This window comes from Canis lupus, chromosome 17 (genome assembly GCF_003254725.2).
Source record: "Canis lupus dingo isolate Sandy chromosome 17, ASM325472v2, whole genome shotgun sequence".
NCBI classification, from domain to species: domain Eukaryota; kingdom Metazoa; phylum Chordata; class Mammalia; order Carnivora; family Canidae; genus Canis; species Canis lupus.
In genome coordinates, this window is record NC_064259.1 from 18,251,715 (window position 1) to 18,269,539 (window position 17,825).

Sequence of the window (17,825 nt, forward strand, 5' to 3'; positions counted from 1 at the left end):
GGCCAGATCAGCCTCATCTGAGTTGACTTGTCACTTGGGTGTTCTGCTTCTAGAGCCTTCCAAGCTCCCAAGGTGCTGGCAGGTACAGGAACAGAGAGGTTGAAGCATTTTTTCCCCTGGCCTCTCATCTGCCTGATAAAAAGCCCCTCTAGGGTCACCAGATTTCAGAAGTAAAGGCCCATGAGGAGCCCTGGGGAGACTTCTAGAGGCAGCATCACCATCTGAAGTCGGCCCTACAATCTCCCTTTCTCTGGCGCTCCTCTTCTCAGCCCTCCTCCCCTACCCCTACCCCACTGATAGTCCCACACTCCCCACAAAGCCCCTGCCCCTCAGGAATCAGCCCGGACCCCTGGTCACCAGGGTGGAGAAGACACCTCCGTGAGCACAGGGTGCTGAGCCTGGGGGTGACTGGGTCTGGCCTCCACGGCCTGCTGGTTAGACAGGAGGCAGCAGAGGCCGGAGAGGGCTCCGCATGAAGCTCACAAAAGTCCCCTCCACGTGCTCGGCACAGGCCACCACGTCCCCTTTATAGACAGAACTCGAGGCTTGGTTTTCCGGGGGCTGGAGCAGCCAGTCAACGGAACAGGGGGAGGTGGCCAGAGGGTTGCTGAATATGCTACAGGCCCGCCTTGTTGTCAACACGGGAGGTGAGCTATGAGCTAGTCAGGAGTCACCAAGGGGTGAGAGAGCCAGAGCGCAGAGGTCTTCTGGTTATTTATTTTGTGTTCGCCTGCCTTTGCCACAGTGGAATCGAATGCAGAGGAGAACACTCAACATTTACATTCTGAGGCAGAAGGAAGGCACTTGGGCTCCTCAGAGCTGGAGCCGCAGCCTCCCAGCCTCGCCTGTTGTAGTGAAGTTGGGACAGAAGATTCAGGGAGCCTGGCGGGAGGCCCTCCCCAGCCCCCAGACCACCTGTGAGGCCGGGGTTTCTGTAACACCCCAGTTTCCAAGGCAGGGCTCTGGGGCAGCAGCCTTAGCCAGAAGCAGAGGAGCGCAGGAGGATTAGAGCCTCTCCTCAGCTCACCCCAGCATGCGTGCAGACTTCACTCACCCGTCTCACCAGCGAGCATCTTGATGGTCTATTTTCATGACTGTCTCCCCCACTCGACTGTGAATGACTTTAGAACACCCCCGCCGCTGGCCAATTTAGCAACCTTCTGCAAAATTTTAAGATACCCTTTTCTCAAGACCCTTGCTTGACATCTACCAGAAAATTGTCACAATAATGAAAGAAATGTTGGTGAGCGTGAGGTGAATGGCGACCCCTGGAGTTGTACAGTGTGCAAGTGAGCAGGTTGAGAGTGACTCATTGAGGGTATTGTATTCCAAATGCTCGTGGAAGGGTAGCACGTGCACTCACACGGGTAATCCTTACAACAGCTACGGTTATAACCCCCATGCCACAGAGAGACGGGCTCGGAAACATGAAGGAACCTTCTCGTGTTTACCCAGCTGGTCAGGGACACAGTCGGGGTGGATTCTGGGCCATCGGGCCCCAGAGACTTGCCCTTCACCATGTTTGCTCCATGATAGCCTCAGTAGCTAGTTCTGGGCCTGGCCCTGAGGATGCCCACAAGCATGTATTTGCTGTAACAGCACAAAAAGGGTCTGGCTTCCAGCCCAGTTCAGCCCTGCTCCTGCCACCCCGCACACTGAATCTCTCCCTCTCCATTTATAAAATGAGGGGCTGGATGCAGAGTGTCAGAGGCTCAGGGGACCCTGGGTCCCCACAGACCCATGCAGGTTGCCATGCAAGTTGCCATGCAGCCTGGCCTGGAGGAGGTGCCCTTGCATGGACCCAAGCTGTGCCCATGGCTGGGGAGCCCCACACCCACACAAGGACTTGGGGCCTGTCAGCTCATCTCCACCAGAGCCTTTCAGACTCAGCCCACCTGACTGGCCTCCAGGGCTCACCTGCCCTCCCTCATCCAGGCCCTCCTTCCCTCCTGCTCGGCCCCCCAGGACTCGCTCCTCAGCCTCTCCTGCCTCTAGAAGGCCTGCCCTCTCACGGGCACCCTCCACTCTGCTGTCAGAGCAGATTTTCTAAAGCACCATGTGACCAGGCCTTAGTCAAACCTTCAGTGGTCTTCATTTTTCATGGAGCTCCTTCACCTGTCACTCAAAGCTACTGACTCCTCCAGCCTCTCCCCCGCTTCAGCCCCACAGGTCTGGCCCCTCAGGGCTTCTACCCAGCAACACACTCACTTCAGCTTCTGCACATTGCTCACAATGCCCACCCCTATTCAGACCTGCCTTTAGTCTTGTTGCTTCTCCAGAAAACCTTCCCAGGCCCCCTAGACCACACAGAACCACCAGGCCCCAGTGGCAGGCCTAGGGTTGACAAGACTGTGCTCTCCTGTGACTCACTCTTCTCCCCAAGCTGGGGGATCTTGGGTCAGGATCTGGGCCAGAGCCCAGCCAAGTGGGGTCCCAGCAGCAAACAGGCCCCTGACTGGAAAAACAGGTAGTAGAGTCACATCTGATTCCACCCAAGTTGTGGCTCTGGCTAGCCCCAGCTCCTGGCCACCTCCTCCCTTAGCTGACACTGGCCTCTGATCCCCAAATTGCTGAGGCATCTTGTCCTCCTCAGGTAAAATGAGGTGTGACCTCATCAGGGTTCCCCAGGGCCACCCCCCAGGCCTCTTGTGACTGCCACCACACAGAAACCAGAGAGCCCTGATAAGGAGCTATAGAAAATAGTCATGCATGTGCCCGTCAGAGAGTTCCAGAAAAGTACAACATTCCAACCCAGTAAGAGCTAGTTCTCACAGCCAAAAAGGGGAGAGGGACTCAGGAAACTGTCCTCCCAGCCCCCAGCCCTTAAGGATTGAGCTCCTTCTCTGGAGACAGGAAGCAGCTGGGGATAAATCAGGTGTCCACAGAGCCTCTGGCCCAGTCAGTAAGGAGAGAAACCAAAGCTCTGAAAATTCCATTCATCCAGGAGACCCTCCTGTGTAGACTCCAACTGTATCCCAGCCCCCAGGCAGCACCTGCACACCTGTGCACAGCCTCCCTCTGTATTCATCAGAGGGCCAGCTCCCCACCCTGCTAAGCTCTAGTTGGGGCTTGGCTTGGAGCCCTCCTCGCACTGGGGCAGATGGTGGGAATGGGAGTGTATAATCCCCCTCCTGGGATGAGCTCACTGACCTGGAAGGAGAAATCCCCCCACTGACCCTTGTCATGGGCAGGAACTCCAAAACATACGAGCAACCCCCAGGTGCACAAGAAAAAAGGGAAGAGAGATGATGAGTCATGAGGCCTGAGACTCTGAAGAGCCATTTGCGGAGAGAGCTTTGGGACCTAGTACAGCCAAACGCATGACTGACCAGCCCTCATGAGCCAGCTGAACCACGCCTGCCCTTGAGAGGAGGAGACAGACAGGTCACCAAACATGCCCCAGAACCAGTGCTCCACGGGGCAGGCCTTTTGGTCTTTTTTGTTCATCAATGTCTCCCCAGTTCCTGGCACATAGTAGGTGCTCAGTAAATATTGGCTGACTGTATGAGTGAATAAATGAATGAAGGACGATAGCCCTAAGCGTTCAATTCTGCCCATGGTTCTGAACCCCACAGGATTGTGGGTACAGAACACAGAGTGTGGGAGTCCAAGGACTTGAGCAAGGACACAGAGGCAGCTGCAGAGTGAGGGCATCTGTAGGCAAAAGCCATCTTGAAGACAGAATGTCTGTCTTCTTTCTGTCATCAGCTTCCATGATTTTGCATGACTTCATTCAAAGGTTTCCAGCCCTTTGGTACATTTTCTCTTGTCCAGACACTTTTGCAGGGTTTAACTTTATTATCTTTTTTTAAATATAGTTTTTTAAAGATTTTATTTATTTATTTATTCATGAGAGACACCGAGAGAGAGGCAGAGACACAGGCAGAGGGAGAAGCAGGGCCCCCCGGGAGCCCGATGTGGGACTGGATCCCGGGACTCCAGGACCATGCCCTGTGCCAAAGGCAGACACCCAACTACTGAGCCACCCAGCCGTTCCTAACTTCATTATCTTATTGTTGCCCACTGACCATAGGTAACTGACTTTTTGTGCGGTTCCTCGGGCTATGCAGGACCACATCATGCTCCTGGGCAATGAGCAGGGTTCCCCCTTTCTCCTGAGGGATTGTTCTGATCTCAGGAGCTTTGGGCCATACATATAAGCTCTCAGCTATTGGCAGCTCTGGTGATTTCTAGGGTTGCCCAGGATAGTACAACTGCCGGACTATGGCCACTGAGTTCACCAGCCCTGCCTGAGGTCCAAGCCCCTCCCAGAGGGTTCACCCTGCCTTCCCTCCCTTCCTGAAAGCCTGAGGTCCCTCAAGACCAGAGCCCAAGCCCCAAAGCTGGCTCCAGACCCCGGGCTCTGCCTTAGCTCCTCCCACCCAGCCTGCGGGACATCCCAGGGATCTCACCGCCCTCTGGCTTGCCTTCTGCGCCAATCCTACCCAGCCCCAACCACCGGCATCGCCTTCCTCTGTGTACATCACAGCTCTTTATGATGCTCCTCGGACCCTGAGCATCACCTTCCCAAGTGGCCTGCCCTGCCCTGAGGAAGGCAGCTAGGGCAAGCAGGAAGCAGCAAGATACGGTGGTTTAAAACTTTTAAAACCCAAAGCAGGGATCCCTGGGTGGCGCAGCGGTTTGGCGCCTGCCTTTGGCCCAGGGCGCGATCCTGGAGACCCGGGATCGAGTCCCACGTCGGGCTCCCGGTGCATGGAGCCTGCTTCTCCCTCTGCCTGGGTCTCTGCCTCTCTCTCTCTCTCTCTCTCTCTCTGTGTGACTATCATAAATAAATAAAAATTAAAAAGAACCCAAAGCAGGATTTTTAACTAAGCAGAGCTCGATTCAAACCTTGCTTCTGCCGCTCTTTGGCAAAGGGACAAGTTAACTCTCCCTGAGCCTCACTTTCCTCATCTGTAAAATGGGGACCACCTGTCCTGGGATTACCGGCCGGGGATAAAGGCGATCACGTCATCAGGGGGCATCAGAGGGGGTTGGCAGGATGCGTGCACCCTGGGGGGGTGCCCCCCGCCCCCGCCCCTGCAGGAGGAGACGAGGGGAGAGGCCCCCGGGCGTCTGCGACAGGTATGGGGTCCGAAAGATGGCTGAGGGCGGCGGATGTAATTAAAGCGCCCCGTGGCCCGGCAACTGGGGCCAGGTTCTTCTGTCCGTTGCGTTTTCCCGCCGGGGTCCCCGTCCTAGCCGGCCGTAGAGCCCAGCCCGCGCCCCACACCCCACACCCCTGCGGGGCTCGGGCTCCGGCTCCCGCGCGCAGCTCGCGCGGGCGGGGGCGGGGGCGGGGGCGGGGCCGGCGGGCTGGAGAGAGCGGAGGCCCCGCCCCCGGTGACGTGTAGGCCCCGCCCCCGCGCCGCAGCACGTGCCGCGGGGAGGGGAGGGGAGGGGCGGGGCGGGGCGGGGCGTGGAGGGGGCGGGGCGCGGCGGGGCGGCCGGGGTTCCCGGGCGCGCGGCGGCGGAGGCGCGTCTGCAGCGCTCATTTGCATATGCGCAGGTTGGCTATTTATAACCTCGCTGCAGCCAGTTCCAAGTTATGGATGTTTTGAAGTGACTTTAATCTGAGCCTTCTTTTCTTCAAATGGGCTTTTGATTTCCGGAGTGATATTATACATGGCTGTAAGCTATTGACTGAGCGATCGCCCTTGTGTTCTCAATGTGCTGATGCTGAAAATCTGCGATATAAATAAACTTCCTCTGGTAGAATCATTATAAAGCACAAGCAGCAGAAATTTATGGAAAGAACAGATTAAATGCTTAGACTTAAATTCTTCAGTGTGCTGCTTGCCCTAAACTGCTGTGTCTGGAGTTTGGGCTGCTGATTCAGGTGGAAAAAATCAAACGGACACATCGCTTGTCGGTGCATTTTTACTATGATCTATTGTGTTGCCAAAAGAGAAAGCTCAAAAGCTGCCATTGATAATCCTGGTTAAAACTTGGAGCATAAATTATTAAGACATGTAGTTTCTTTTCGGAGTGGTTGGGGACCAGGGCGTGCAGCACAGTAAAGAAATATAACATCAATATGTGCTTATGCATTGTAATGTGGGACATTTTTATGCCCTTAATAAAACATTCCGCCTACAAGTATGTTTATGAAAGCAACAGATAGGAAGATCCATAATGCCACTTAATAGAGTTAATCACCTCCCATCGGAATGGTTTAAAAGGCTTTTTATTGCATGTTGAAAAGCTCTGACCATAATTAATACACTACACGCTGTCAGGTGCCAATCAGAGGGCTGGAAGCAGCAAAGGGAACTTTCTAGCATGCTAGGGCTGGGACCGTTCTCAGGACTCCATCCAGTTGTCTGAATGCCAGGTTTTTAAATCAGAATTATAGCCTTTATGTCAAACATTGGGCTCTGTCTGGGGCTTTAGGTTCTAAATGTTGGGCTCTAGGCTCTAGATGTAAATTCCGAGTTTGTTCTGGGCTCTAGATTGGTTGGTTCTAGGCTCTCAAATCTAGACTCTGGGTTACCAGCCCTGGGTCCACAGGTCCTGAGTGAGTTGCTCCCGCATTACATCTGTACCCAGAGCCAGGAGGGGGATGGGGCTCTTTCCTAACAATGTTGGTTTAGCTCGCTGTAAGCTCAGTGGATACCACTAACCACAGAAATTTATCCCATGGACCTTCCTCTTACCTTTGACCTTTCTAGCCATTTTCCAACTAAGAGGAGGGAAGTCTCAGGATGCCCATGGCCAGCCTCCCCCAGGGTCAGCATGTGGGCAAAGGCTGGTCCCTCCAGACACAGTCTGACACAGAACAGACCCAGACTCGATGGCCAGGGCCACAGCCAACCAGCCATGGAAGCTCCAGAACTAATCACTTCCCTTTCCTCCAAAGGAGAAGCCTTTATCTCCTTTGTCCCTTATGATATAGTCGCAGAGTGACTGGAGCCACAGGGAATCGCCCAAACAGCCTGGAAGAGCTGAAGAGGTGAAGGGTCAGCCTGAAATAATTAAAGAATAGAATCATCCTTTAGAAGCTCAATTCAAGCCAGCAAGAATGAAGCAGGCAGCAGGGAGATAGTGCTTTCCCGGGGTTGGACCTCTGTCACATGCCTGGGTGGCAATTCTGGGAACCCTGGTAGCTGAGCGGGAGCTAGCTGGTGGTACTTTGGTGGAGATCTTTGAACGTGAAAGCTCTTTCTCCTCTTGGAAAGTTGGACCAACAAAAACTAAGAATGACCCCTGAGGGCACTGAGTGGACACCGGTGGCCAGTGAAGCCAAGCTGTTATATCCCAATATAATATGGTGGACTTCTCTCCACTAGACTGGATTCCAGGGCTCATTAGGGCTTGGATGGGTGGGTTGTCACCAGGAGCTGAGAGATTTTGGTGCTGGATGGAGAAGTTGCCGTAACTCGTCTTTGTTGAGACAGAATCATCCCCCACCTGACTCCCGGTACCCACCTGTAACAGCAGACACTGGATTTCCTTCACGACCTGAAGCGATTGATTCCCCTCTGCCATCTCCCTGCCACCGGCACCACCCAAAGGGAGAGCTGTGCCCAGGGGAACATTGTCTACAGCTGCCCTCCCAGAGGTGAGCTCCCTCGTGGGGACAGGCCACGGCTCCCCCACTCCACATTGGGGGAGTGACAAGGACAACTGGGGAAGATAGCGTCGCAGGTGTGTGGTGGAGGAAATGCTCACTCCTTCGGGCGGCCGACAGCAATGCAGTGAGCCCGGGCCTACCTACCTACCGTGCATAACGAACAAAGCTCTCCGCACTCACGGAGCTCATACTCTGACTCCCCAGAGCCTCCCTCATGGTATGTCCGCCATCTCCTGAATGCAGCAACTAGAGAAATAAGAAACTGAGTGGGACTTTCGCAGGTCTGTCCACAGCAGGCCGAGCTAGGATCCCGAATGCCAGGGCCCCAGTTGGTAGATGGTCTTCACTCATATCCCAGCCCCCTTGACGAACTTCCTCCGCCCATTGAGGGTGTGTGCACAGCCCAGGAGGACCCCCTGGGAGTGCTGAGCCTGTGGGAAAGAAGCAGTGAGGGAACAGAGCCAGGGGCCAAAAGGGTTACAGGACTGGCTCGTCCTTGAGGCAACAAGACAAGGGTGTCCTGAAGTTACGGAGGCTGTGGCTGGGAAAATAGGTTGCAAACTGGCATTGGGGCCACCATGAGCATTTTTGAGGGCATGTGGGTGTTTGTGCCAATCTCTCATCTTGACTAGGCAAGTTTTCTTCTGAGGTCCAGTGTCTCCCACTGGGTTTATGTAAATGAGCCATAGGACCTGGTCAGGCAAACGGCACACATGGGACACTCAGTGTGAGTGGGGCTGAGTGCCCAGCTGACGCAGACTGGGCCAGAGCAAAAGGCAGGCCAGCTATGCCCTTGGGGATCCGAGCTGTCCTCCGGCAGCCATCAGGCCCCTGGCAGTTGCCAGGCCCCCATTGTCTTTGCCCACAGGCTTGGTGGCCTTGAAACACTCGCTGAGCAGCTGTTCCCAGTCCCTCCCTGGCCTGTGGGCTTGAGTAACTCTTGAGGCCGGGACGTGTAGGCGAGGAGGTTTTGGTGCACAGAGCTGGGCTCAGTGAGCAGCTCCCTGGAGGACGTTTGGGATGAGTTGACTAATAGAGATGTCTGTTCTGGGAGGTCGTGATATCACCTGTCATTAACCCGGGCACCCTGCCCAGGGCTCTCACCAAGAAATCATAGGCAGCTGCTTGCAGGCGGGTGAGTGATTTGCAAGGACCACAAGAATATTTGCATAAACATATGTATGGAGTGTGTATTTATTTGCATTCATTTGCATAAATTGCTGGCTCTTTGAGCTGTTGTTCCTTAATTTTATTTTATTTTTTTCAGTAAATTTATTTGAGCTCTGAGCACATAGATCTGGACACTTTAGGAATGAGAACAAAAAGGCCAAAAACAACAGCACTGGGGCATGAGATCAGAGATTCTCAAACTTTGCTGCACATTAAAATTTTCTAGGAAGGTTTTAGGAGTTCTGGTGCCCAGATTGTCCCCCGTACTATTGGCTACAAGGCTAGGGGTGAGGCCCAAGCGTCAGCATCTTGGTGAATGCTTTGGTTGCATACACAGGTTGAGGACTGATGCCTGAGCCAGGGCCAGGCATGCATCAACTCAAAACACCCTGGTCTCCAGCTGGAGACACCGGGTGCCCACCTCACCTCCCTCATATGTACCAGACACTCCCAAACTTAAGCACAGTGAGGTATGTGAAGGGCCAGGGCCGCACCAGCACTCCACCGCACCCTTCTGCACCAGCACCATCACCTTACCACGTCAAACCGTGCACAGCCAGAGCATCTGGAGACCCGGCGGCTCCTCCTGGCCCGCACCCCACCCCACCCCCAGTCCGCCCTGGACTCCACCTGGAGCATCAGTCAGCCCCTAGGAGATATGAGTGCTTCAGGTGGGACCCAGGGTCTGTTCTGTCTCAGGCACATGGTTCTTTCTCCTTCCAGATGACTTCCAGATGCCCAGGAAGTGAGTGCCTATGAAAGGGAGGCCATGTGTTCCCGAACAAGCCCTCCTGTTGCCACCCGCCTGTTCCCTTCGTCTCCCCAGGCTGGGAGAGAGCCAGGCCGTGGGGCTTGAGGGCCTTTTCCCTCCCCGAGGGGTGCTGCTTGGGCAAAGAAAAATGCTGGAGGTCTGGAAACATCTCACAGCCTTCCCTGTGGCTGTTCCCCAGTTTCTGCCACTCGGCTGCTTCCCGCTCTCCCTGCTTGATGCCATCACCCCACCCGTCCAGCTGTCCTGCCTCCCTCCAGAGTCCCTGGTCGCTGCTTCTGTGCCTTTGCTTCACTCTGGGGGGCAGCCCTTTCTCCACGGCTGTTGGCTCATATCCGACCCATTCAAGACCCAGCTCAGTGCCTCCTATTCCACGACACCTTCTCCAATCCAGCAACAATTCAACAATTCATTTGTTCACCCCATCACTCACTCCACTCTCTACCTGAAACCTGTTCCGGGCCAGACACCATGCCAAGCACTGGGGTACAGAGACCAGCCAGATGCAGGCTCTGCTTGTGAGAGCTTTTCTGAGTGATGGTCAAAGTCTGTTATGTTCCCATCTCCAGCGCCTATCAGGGCAATGGGAGGCCCTGTGTCCTGCTGCCACACAAATGGACCATGTTGCTAGATGCTGCTTGGGGTAGATGATGCAGGCCTTGCTAACAGGAGACAGGCACAGCCGTACCTCCGCCCGCAGGGGTGAGCGAGGAGGGAAGTGTTGGTTTCAGAACCTCCAGGGGGCAGGTGGGAGCAGAGAGAGCAGCTTCTGGGGGCAGTCAGGGTGGCCCTGCCCACTCCTCTCCTGGATCTACCTTTGCTGGAACACATGGGGTCGTTCCTGGGGCCTTGCAGAGCCCCATGGCTTGGTGTGCTGACCTTTCCTAGCCCTAGGTCAGTTGTGCTGGGGAAAGTTCCTCCCCACCTGCCCTGGGCCCTAGTTGCAGCCCCCAGGGGTCAGGGCTGTAGCTACCCACCCAGACCCTCACCTCCACTGACCAGAAGTAATACCCACCCCAAGTGGGAGCCAGCGTTGGGCCACCACAGTAGAGTCATAGAAGCTCCAGGGAGCCTGGAGGTGCCTTCTGTTCCTAAAAGGAGCTGTGATGCCAAGTGGAAACTGTTATTTATCAGAAAGACAGAACTGGGCAGGCGGACCACAGCCCACAGGTGGCAGCGCCAGCTCCCAGGTCAGGCCCAGCATTGCCCACCCCGGGCCTGGAGCTGAAGCTGGAGTCGAGGGGAGGGCTCTCCTTTGGACTCTGTGCCATCACGGAGGACTGCAGATCCACCTGGTGCCTTCTGTGGGCCACCCCAACATGGGTTCCGTGGGTACCAGAGGCTGCGTGAAGCTCTGGGAGTTCGGGGAATGAAAGGCGGTATCTCTACCACACCAGAGCTGTCTGTCTAACCACAGACAGACTTCTCAGGCAAGGATCACAGACCTAGGAGGGAGGGATTAGCAGGGAAGAGGCCTGAGCTGGCAGACAGGAGACAGGAAGGGAGATGTCAGAAGAGACCACCTGTTGACCCTTCCAGGAACCTCCTAGGAGCAAGCCTAGGGTGCCTCCTCCACAAGCCGGTGAGTGCCAAGGACCTTGCCAGCCAGTATGACAGGCAGGTGTGCAGGACACCATGACAGCTAGACAAGGATACCAACCATGAACCAGGGGCTGGCTCCTCCCTGGTGGCCATGGTTTCTCCATGGGTATGACACCTGCCTGGCTTTAAGGCAGACCTGACCCTCTGACTCTGTTCCAGGGCCTGAAGCTGGCACCTGGTCGGCTGGAGGACAAACCACTTTCTTCTTTTTTTGCTAATTTTTATCCTAAAATGATCATGACGATTGTTGTATGATCATTAAAGACCATTAGCAATATGAAAAACTGAAATGACTCCCAGGCTTTCACCTCCCCTGAAATGACAGAAAGCAAGGTGTTGCCCCAGACCTGACCCTGGCCAGGCCCAGCAGGAGGGGTGGACACAGATGGACTCAGGGGCAAACAGCCAGAGACATCCCTTCCCAGACACCCCAGAGGGCACAAGTGGGGTCCCCAACCCCTACAAACACACGCACAGGGGCTTATGCTCTCCTGCCCTGCATCCTTACCCCAGGGCCTCTCTGGCCATGAATTCTCTTCTCCAGTGATGTGATTCGAAGTGCTCTGAGTTGCCATTAGCCCCTGGCATCTGGGCTTTCCGTTTCATTTCCCTCTTTACCCGGGTAACTGAACTGATCGTGCTCCCAGCTCTGGTTCACTAATTCTTGCAAATCCTTTAAAACTATTGATTTATTTGCTGGGATCTGTGCTCTCGAGATTCTTGGGAAACACTGGTTTTTGCTAAGGCAGGTCAAGGGAGGGGTGCTGTTTCCCCCACTTCTTGTATCTCTCAGCTGCCTGCCCCCCATCACCTCCTCCCCAGCACCTCCTGCCACCCCTTCTCTGTGCCATCCTGTCTCCTCCTGGAGCAGGTGGCTGACTTTACCAAAGCCCTAGCCACCTGGGCCTGTAGGGATTCAGTCTTCAGGATGTTTGCAACAACAAAGCAAGGTTCTATAGAACATCACGCATGAGAATTGAGGCTTTGAGGGTAAGTCTGGTTGTTGAGATGTTCACCCTTTATTTGAGATATTATTTTCTCCTCTGGGTTCTTGTTGCTCTTCTGTTTCCCTGGGCCTGGGGTGATGGGTGAAGAAGCTCTGGGGTCCCTCACTCGGCCTATTCCCCAGCCAGCCCCTCTGCTATCCACACAGACAGCTGTCTCACCCAGGCTTCTCAGGAACCTGGGGGAAGGCAGGTCAACCAGGGCCTCTGGATGGAAAGAGGATGGGGTGGCAGTAGTGGCCAATGAGAGTGAAGAGCCCAGCCCCTCTGGGAATCCAGGACAGTGAAAGAGGGAAGCAGCTCCCGTAGGGGGCCTCTCCTGCCTCCCTGACCGCTGGCCGGGAATGGAGGGTAGCAAATACTCTCTGCTTTCGCCCCGGATGAAGAAACCAGATGTATGTGATGAATTTTCAGGCTAGGCGCCTAGAGCCCCAACCCTCCAACCTGGGGGCTGGGCTGTGTTGCAGAGTGTGGCGGTGACTATTAGCTCCCCAACTGCCTTAGCTGAGCTCTGTCTTCCGGGTAAAGATGTCTAGAGTTTATCCCTATCTGGGGGCACATGCAGTACTGCTCCATTCAACACACATCTTTATTCAATTCTCCAGCAGGGGCCAGCTACAGACTCTCGTATGTATTTGGAAATCTGACGTCTTGCCCCTAAAATAGTGAGTGGTAAAATAGGAAGCTGTAAAATGGTAACAGCCAAGGATAGACCACAGGCTGGTGACTGCTCATCGTAGAGGGGCCTCTGTACTCACAGCCTACCAGGCAGAGCGTGGGGACCCATCAGCTTGAGAGGCACATCCACGATGCTGAAGGGAAGAGAGGCAGCAACCAGCGCCTGCTATCTGAATGCCATGCCCCGGGCCCAGCCGGGAGGTAGTCTGGCCTGAAGATGGGGACGGTGCTAGGAAAATCCCTCCCTCAGCCCCAGCCCTGCATGGACACTCAAAAACCTGTGCTTCCCCATCAGAGCTCAGGGCCCCTTCCACTGTTCACCAGGCTAAAGGCCAGGCCTCATCCTCACTGCCCAGCGTCCTAACACAGCAGCCCCTCGGGGCAGGGGTCTGGCTTTCTCCAGACACTTGCCCTCCATCCACCCCACTCTTCTACGCCCCAGGTGACCTAGGTGACTTTCTCAGTTTTCCTCCCAGCCCCCAGTCTATGGTTCCTGCCCCTGTCAAGGGGCTTTGCTCGTGTTCCAGCTTCCGTTCCACCCGGCCACCCCCACTCCGGCCCTACTCAGCTGCCGACTGCCCTTGCAGTGTGCTGATGTGCAACTTGGGCCTTTGCACAGGCAAACTGCTAACAAAAATGCCCTCCTGTCCACCTTTAACAAGGCCCACTCGCCTCCCAAGACCACGCCAAGTTCCCCATCCCCGTGGGCCTTCCCCCTTCCACCTCCACGCTCCCCTCTACCCCAAGTAGGCTCTGCTTCTAGTGCTGTTTATACACCTTTGGTATACACGACATAGTGTAACACAGATGCATTGTGTATGTGCCACTGAGGGTCGTGGGACACCAACCATAGGCCACAGCTCTCAGAGTTAACCAGAACAGGTATCTGAGGCTGGGGAGTAGGGCAGCACCCACAGATCCATCACAGGGTCAGGACGCACCAGCACTGTCTCCCCCCACCCCCACCCTGGGTTGCTCAAGCACCCCTGGGCCACCAGCTCCGCCAGTTCACCACAACCACTGTGGCCATCGCTGGCTGGCTCTACTCTCCACCCTAGGACTTCATCAGACCCCTGAGCCCAGGTCTCATGGCTTCTTGCCAGCTGCCAGGAAGCTGCCCACTCTGGACTCACCTCACGGGACCCAGTTCCCTGCCCACCTTGGAGTTCTCCCCAATAGAAGGGGATCCTGGTGCCAAGCAACCCAACTGACCTTTGTCCACTGCAGCATCTACCTCCCCCATCAGACTGTGAGCTCCTTGAAGATGGAAACCGGTGTCATATTCATGGTCCAGGTCCTGACACACAATGGCCCTCAGTAAATGTGTATTTAGTATTAGACTATGAACTAGTAAGTTAAGAATGATACCCCTTGTTATGTCCATTTGGTTCTCCACCAGTGACATAGCTAGCTGCCACCGACACCCCCTGCACTTCCTGGTCACCCCACCCTGACCCTCCCTCCCTGGGCCACTTGTCTCTCCTCCTCAGAAGGCCTTCATTACCACCACTGATGTAGCTCCTGTGTCGACACCAAGCTGCACTATTCCCTGGGACAGGGACTGTCTTGCTCATCATCTGCTGCCCCCGCTCCTCTGTATCTCCCACCCTGACCCAAGCTCTGGGCCCAGGGCCCTGTACTTGGTAAACTCAGAAGAGGGGCAGCAGAATGGGTTGGAATAAGAGAAAGGAAGGGCTTGATGGTGTATAAAGACCAGGGGTGGGGGCAGAGTGTGAGAGGTGTGGGGGTGAGGCCACTGATGGTTAATTCTGAGCAGAGTTTCTGAGTTTAAGAGACAAACCTGACTCTCTCAGCCTCTCATAAAATTCACTAATGGCCCCCAGTCTCTTGGGTGTTTCTTCCACAATCTAATATGGGCCTGCCTCTTACACCGCACACACACACACACACACACACACACACACACACACACACATGCATGCACACATGCACACACACATGCTTGTACATGGACATGCATTCTCATATACAACCACACGTTCACACACACCATATGTTCTTGCCCACCTGCTTACATACACCACACGCTCAGACACACACATACATATGCATGTGGTCACACCTTGCCCCCCAACCCACCTGGTGAGCTATTACACATCTTCACCATCCCCCCACAAGTCTTCCCTGTGCTCCACAAGCCAGCCAGCAGTCCCTCCTCTGAGCCTCCTCTACCCAGCGCCTGCCCCGTAAAATTCCCCTCACTTGGCACCACAGTCATTTAGTGTGTCCCCTGTTAAACCATAAGCTCCTCGGGTCTGTGAATGTGTTCATTCATATGTGTCCCTGGGACCCTCACCCCACCCCCTTGCCCAGCGCACCTGTTTAGTGAGGAAGCAAGTGGGTGGGACAGATGCAAGACCAGACAGAAAGGGGATGTCCATGCCTCAGCCTTATCCAGCTGTGGACTCGGCACCCCTAACCTCTCTAGAGCCCTCCGCACCTTCTGCCCTGACCCCGGGTGCTTGGAGCTCTCCGAGGTGCTGAATTTGGGTCTCAACATGGTCGCACCATCCTTCCTGGCCTCTGGACTCTGTAGTCCCTCTAGCAGAGAACCAGCCGCCACCCCACCTTCCACAATCTACCCTCCAATGAACAGAAGCAGTGTCTCTAAATATGCTGTAGGCAGAATTTAGGCATTTTCACGGGGCACAGGTGGAGGGGTGAACTCCCCAGCCCCACCCCATCAACAGATTCAGCTCTCTCCCTGGGGCCAGATAGAAGTCTCATCCTCCCCTAGTCCTAAGGACCAAGGCTCCTCAGGGCACCCACCTCCTTGGGGCCAAGTTCTAGAGGAGGACTTCTGCCTCAGAGGGACTGTCTGACCACTTCCCTCCAAACCTCTGACTTCCTAGCTGCTCCCAGCCCATCTGCTATGGCCTTCCTGGCAATTGCAAACCCCACCTTCAGGCTTCTGGTCCCCACAAAGTTCTTCAGTGTCCTGACTTGACTTGCCAGGATGCTTCATTCACTGCATATCCCCTCATCCAAGCTTCAGAATGTTAGCCTAGCGTCCCTAGCTCCTGCAGAGCTGTCTGCATACTGTTAACTCTCCTGAGCCCTGGACTTCCCCTGAGGCCTTGTAGCCCAGACCCCTACAACATTTTCATCCTCTATTATTCAGAGTGTGCCCATCACCTCTAGGTCTTCATCCTCAAAGCAGCGGAAGAAGCCAAGTGAAAACTACTTTTCTGAGGGGAGGAAGGACTAACAGTTGCCAATGGCCACCCAATCCAGGGCACTTCCCTCTGACTGCAGCTTTGGGGTTTGCCCACTGGCCTTCCTTGTTCAGCCACAGGTCTGCCCCCACCTCTGCAGTTTAATGAAGTTTTTTTTTAAGATTTATTTATTTATGAGAGACACAGAGAGAGAGAGGCAGAGACACAGGCAGAGGGAGCAGCAGGCTCCATGCAGGGAGCCTGACGTGGGACTTGATCCCAGGTCTCCAGGATCAGGCCCTGAGCGGAAGTTGGCACTAAACTGCTGAGCCACCCGGGCTGCCCTTAATGAAGATTTTTAAAAATTTTAATGACTTTTGTATCATCTTGGAGGGCCTGAGAATGTTCCAACTGGAAGGTAACCCTCAATTCTGCCCATCACATGCATATCAAGCACCCCCTAGTGCACAGCCCTGGGGCAGGGGTTCTAGGGACGGAACAGCCTTTCAGTGCCAAATTTCACTGCCTGAGAAATAGGTCTTGTCATCCAGCGTTGGACTTGGAAAAGGCAGGCTGGTGAGAGGTGGTGACTGTCCTTAGGACTTTTTTCCTTTCAGATAAATGGCAGGAATTTCCATTTGGACAACAGGACAACCAGAAGGTCTCCTCACAAAACTCTAATAAGTCAGGCAAGAAATCTGAGTCTTTCATGCTTCTCTTCTCTAGAAGCACCCGTTTCCAGGGAGGACTTGCCTGTGTGAGGCTGTCAGGCCCTGGGCTGGGGCTGGTATGACTTCCCAGGAGAGGACTGGCCCTCCAACTCAGGCTGGGCATGCTGTCTGCAGGTGGTTTTATCCTGTCTTACCCAGAAGCTAGAGCCCAGCTGGCACACAAGGTCAATTCTGAGCTGTTCTTTGGAAAAGGGGATATGTACATCTGATCAGTTAGGGAGGAAGGGGCAGGAGCCTGTCCCCAACCGTCTGTGGCCTGACTGAACAGCAGCAGCAGGAAGCTCTGTTTGTGTAAAACCACCAGTTGTCCCCACTGTGTCTGCACATGCTGAGCTCCTCCACTTCTGGGTGAATTATTCTCTGGGCATGCATGACATAGTCTTTGCTGGGCTTTCTCAGTACATTTCACAACTGCTCTGAGTTTATAATTTTTTCAAGTCCTTTATCAAATATGTGTTATAAATACCATTGGAATCAGGAGCATTTATCACCTAGCTGGGTTCTTTCTTGAGCTCTGAAAAAAAATTATTTGGCTATACAACCTTTCTCGGGGCTCTGATTTAATGGACTTCTCTGCTGCAAAGCCACTGAAATGTGTTGCCTTTTAATATTTGACATCTCTTCCTCTTTATTACCACCTCAGACAGCCCTTCTAGTCCAGCTGGAATGAGCCCATTAGTCTCTGACAAATAACTCGTGTCGTTTGGTGAAAAATATGCAGAAGCTTGGCTGCGGCAATGTCATTTATAGGCTTGGTTCTGTTTGTGGCCTCCCTCTTCTCTAAATACAGCATCCAGGTCCAGCCAACACTCCCCAGTGTCCTCTTTCTCTCAGATGCCACTTGGTGCTGGGTCCACAGAGCCAGCTTACCTTGCCACTTAAAATGGGGTTTGAGATGGGGTATTTACAGATGTCCATCAGAGAGTGTCAAGAATTGGCCTCATGGCAGCACTGTTCACAATAGGCAAAAGGCAGAAGCAACCCAAGCATCCATCACAAATGAATAGGTTAACAAACTGTGGTACATACATATGACAGAATTGCATTCAGCTTTCAAAAGAAAGGAATTTCTGACAAATGCAACAACATGGATGAACCTTGAGGATGTTATACTAAGTTAAA

The 17,825-nt window shown here is 54.2% G+C and overlaps 1 protein-coding gene across 2 annotated transcripts in view; it reads left to right on the forward strand.

Annotated features, from left to right (window-relative positions):
* Positions 1 to 17,825, forward strand: part of KLHL29 (kelch like family member 29) — a 305,887-nt gene that overhangs the window by 259,004 nt on the left and 29,058 nt on the right. The window lies entirely within an intron of this gene.